Genomic DNA, 4,362 nt, shown 5'->3' on the forward strand with positions numbered 1-4,362 from the left:
TGCCTTATAGTCTGATTTGTCATAACTTCTCCGTTTTGTGGTAAGCTTTTCTTTGGCTGTCACTTCTTCACCCTGACCTGTCTTATTTGGCTCAGCAGAACTAAAATATATATCTGTCTGTGAAGGTCATCGTAGTCAAATATATATCCTGCTGCTTTTACACACGCACTCACATAAGCTCAGCGATTCTCTGCGCGATCAACCTCTCACATGTTTAAGCTTGCTGCGGGAGATTTCACTTGTCATGTTTGCATAGTAAGCTAACGATTAATAAGACGATGTCAGAGGAATTGGTGCACAAATTATCATCACTCACAGATCAGTGCTGTCGCTCTCTATACACAGTTCGCGCGATTGCAAAGTGAAAGCAAAAAAACAAGCGCAAATTCAAACGCGATTTCAATATGTCACATATTGACAGTGGCTCACCGATGCCAATGACATAATTACCCAGCTACATTTCTGAAAGAATGCAAAAGCATTGACATATATTTTTCCTTCCTACAATAGCCTGACGGGCAGGGCAGAGATAGATTTTGGTAGCCCGACTGAAAAAATCGCTAGCCCCGGGACGTCGGGCTAGCGATATTGCAAGCCCTGTATCTGATTGAGGAATCACTCATCTTTGGAAAAGAGAGTTTATTACAGAGAAATGTCTCTTTCCAAAATAAAAGCTATACTATCCGCTTCTTCTGGGCTATATTCTCAGCAGCATAAGGAGAATCATGTGCTAACAGCTGTCTAAATGACTCGGCTAAAGTTAGTAGCATGCTTGTTGTTTTTGTCTTTGCACTAGGATGATGTCGGCGTAAATGTGCAGTCATATTCGTTGTGTTCCCACTAGTGATTTCAGGTTAATCTCGTTGAAATGACCTTAACGCCACAACACTGCAAATCTCCGTTGACGAGCTACCGCCGATCGCCCCGTGCATGGGGCTAGACGGCCAACACGTTAACGAGCTAACTGCGCTAACACACTAGCTCCCACCCGTGTAATTGAGCATTGCACGGCACATCCAACATACTGTTTTACTTTAGTCCATGACTCGCTTACCTTCAGGGTCATACGTCACATGAAAACCAAAATAATTCCAAACGCCAGATCTGAATGGGGGAGGTCCATGTTGCAAGGTGAGCTTAACTTCTGTCTTGTTAGCTTGCCCTGCGCTCTTCCTTCTGACTATGCTGTCTGTGTTGAGCGCTCAGTGGATCTGCGCTCGACAGTGCAGCCTAGGCGGAGTAGTCGAACGCAGATTCACTGAGCGCTCAACACAGACAGCATCGTCAGAAGGAAAGTTGATAAAATAAATTACAAATGTTGTATTGTTCGATACATATGCGTACCGAACCGAAAGCACTGTATCGAACGGTTCAATATCGATACGAATATCGTTGCACCCCTAATATATATATATATATATATATATATATATATATATATATATACATATATATATATATATATATACATACATATATAAGCCACTCATTAATAAATAGCTGGAAAAGAAACATGTGTAGTTGTAGCAGTAACCCAGTTGTAGCAGACAACACTGAAGAAATGACACCCTTGACACCATCTAAACCAAATATGTTTATCTTGGTCTCATCAGACCACAGGTAATCCATGTCCTTAGTCTGCTTGTGTTCAGCAAACTGTTTGCGTGTTTTCTTGCGCATTATCTTTACAAGAGGCGTCCTTCTGGGACGACAGCCATTTGATGCAGTGTGTGTCTAAGCACTGACCCTCCACGCCTTCAGCCTCTGCAGCAATGCTGGCAGCACTCAGCAATTTTCAAAAGACAACCTCTGGATATGACGCTGAGCATGTGCGTTCAACTTCTTTGGTCGATCATGGCGAGGCTTGTTTTGAGTGGAACCTGTCCTGTTAAACTACTGTATTGTCTTGGCCACCATGCTGCAGCTCAGTTTCATGGTATGGGCAATATTTTTACAGCCTAGGCCATCTTTATGTAGAGTAAAAAAATTTTTTTTCAGATCCTCAGAGAATTCTTTGCCATGATGTGCCACATTAAACTTTCAGTGACCAGTATGAGAGAGTGTGAGAGCAGTAAGACCAAATTAAACACACCTGTTCCCTATTTGCATCTGAAACCTTGCAAAACTAACGAGTCACATGACACCAGGAAGGGAAATGGCTAATTGGGCACAATTTGGACATTTTCACATAGGGGTGTACTCACTTTTGTTGCCATTTGTTTAGGCAATAATGGCTGTTTGTTGAGTTATTTAGAGGGGACAGCAAATTTCCACTGTTATACAAGCTGTACACTGACTACTTTGTGTCACATCTTTAATGTTGTCCCATGAAAAGATATAACAAAATATTGACAAAGATTTGAGGGGTGTACTCTCTTTTTTGAGATACTGTATATGCATTATGAGAAAATAAAGAAGCACAAACGCTTCCATAAATAAAATTACAGACACACTGCAAACCAGACTGATAATGTCTATGATCGTGTGAATCTGGGACCCTTGCAGTGTTGTACTTGGTCTCACATATTTGAGGATGAGCCTCTTGGTGACAGTGTATCAGGGCTCTGGCATCTAAATACACTCTTCTGTTGATCTCCCTGTTCACACGTGCCAGTCACGTTATCATCCATCTCCTGGCTGCAAGGGAAACATCACAAACATATGCTACATCATGAACTGTAGGAAACTCTTATTACAAAGTTTTCCATCAACACCACATTTAAAAAAAACAAACATACAAATTTGCACAGAGATATAATGTTATCATCATTTTCCTTATAAGGGGGATTTTTTTTCTGGAGAGAAATAAGGTGTTTATTGATTTGCTGTGACATTATAATTTTGTCAGTAACAACATGACAGTTATGAATAAAGTATGCATCACAAACTACTCTTAAGATTCCCTGAATTATAGACCTTAGATAGATATTTGTAAACTCAGACATCATTTATTAAAACTATAAAGTTCACTTTGGTAAATGAACTACGGTGTAATTGAAAGGAACAACCAAGTAATTCATTGTACTTCAGCATAAATGTTATTGACAACAGAATACATGAAGCAATGAGAGTCTACCTGAAGAAAGGCGGGCTCTGTGTCTGGCTGTCCATCACAGTCTTCGCCGCCTGGAAACAGAAAGAACGTTGTGAACTTACACCTCTAATATGAGCATGGTAAAAATAAAAGTTGGACATTTCAGAAAAGAATTACAAACACATATACTAATGTCTCTTCTACTATACCCAAGGAAATCTTGATCTTCTCTTACTTATTTTTGGTTGCCATAAGAGAATCATAAGCTAATCTAGCTCACTTTGGGCCTTCTGGGCTCTTCCCTAAACTCCGCCGAGCACCAGTTCTGTTTAGTGATTTTTTTTTGTTGATAATGATCTTTTATTCAAGTTACATGTCTCGTGTGGACGCCCTTGTACCTCGTGGTGTAGCGTTTCACAGTCTTTGCCAGTTTTGCGTCCAGCTTTAGCAGCACATCATACAGCTCATCAACATGTGTGTCTGATATTAAATCTTTCTTTTCCATCTGAGCAAACACATCCAGCGCTGTCTGGAATTAACAGCAAAGATGGTTTTAGTTCACAGAGGCTCTGAAACTAGTAATCACTTCAGGTGTAATAGAAAGTCATCTGTAATAGAGAAGTATGTGTGATAAAGACTGGACATTAGACTGGTGACTGCTCATTCTATGTTCATTAACCCTTTCATGGATAGTGGTCACTACAGTGGACAGCTAGTCAAAGGTTGTTTTCTTGTATTTGTGTCAGTGTTGATGGTATACTTGAACATAAACCACAACATTGGACACCGATGTGTCACTCCATACCCTGCTACCCACTGGTCCACCTAAGTGGACATGTAAAAAACTCTTTAAAGTACATAAAGTAAAGTACATGTTTTTTTCATGCCTAAAGATGAATAAAAATACTTAAGAAAAAAAATCCTGATTGAGATTGTCATAATTCATGCATGAAAGGGTTTAAGCTTCATGCAGAGGGTTTCATGCCATCATGATGTTAGTGTTTTAAAACCAGGCGTGATGAGTGAGGGGCGGATCTGACGCAGAAACCAGTGGGCTCTGACAGATCAAAACCCCATCAGTCAGAGTGCAGATTCGTCCTTAAGAGTCATAATTTAAAAAGTTGACCTCGTGTTGTCATTAGTACGACTCGAAAATAGTGATTGAGACCATAAACTCATCAGGAAAGTGTTTACTTCAGTCACAGATGACACAAGAGAGTTGGACCGTCATTACAACTCGACTTCTATTTGCTGGACTGATTTCACAGGCGTGAGAGCTAGCTCTTTAGATACGAGCAAAAACAAGATGTGAAGCTAGGATTTTGTCA

General features: G+C 40.2%; 1 long non-coding RNA gene across 1 annotated transcript; it reads right to left on the reverse strand.

Annotated features, from left to right (window-relative positions):
* Nucleotides 1-2,223: 2,223 nt before the first annotated feature.
* Nucleotides 2,224-4,356, reverse strand: LOC120727894. The gene is made up of 3 exons (XR_005694591.1): nucleotides 3,433-4,356; nucleotides 3,077-3,126; nucleotides 2,224-2,633 (listed from the first exon to the last, which is right to left on the reverse strand). It is a non-coding gene; the product is annotated as an uncharacterized LOC120727894 (long non-coding RNA).
* Nucleotides 4,357-4,362: the final 6 nt, after the last annotated feature.

Source organism: Simochromis diagramma, unplaced genomic scaffold (assembly GCF_900408965.1).
Source record: "Simochromis diagramma unplaced genomic scaffold, fSimDia1.1 OVJJ01000205.1, whole genome shotgun sequence".
Classification (NCBI taxonomy): Eukaryota; Metazoa; Chordata; class Actinopteri; order Cichliformes; family Cichlidae; genus Simochromis; species Simochromis diagramma.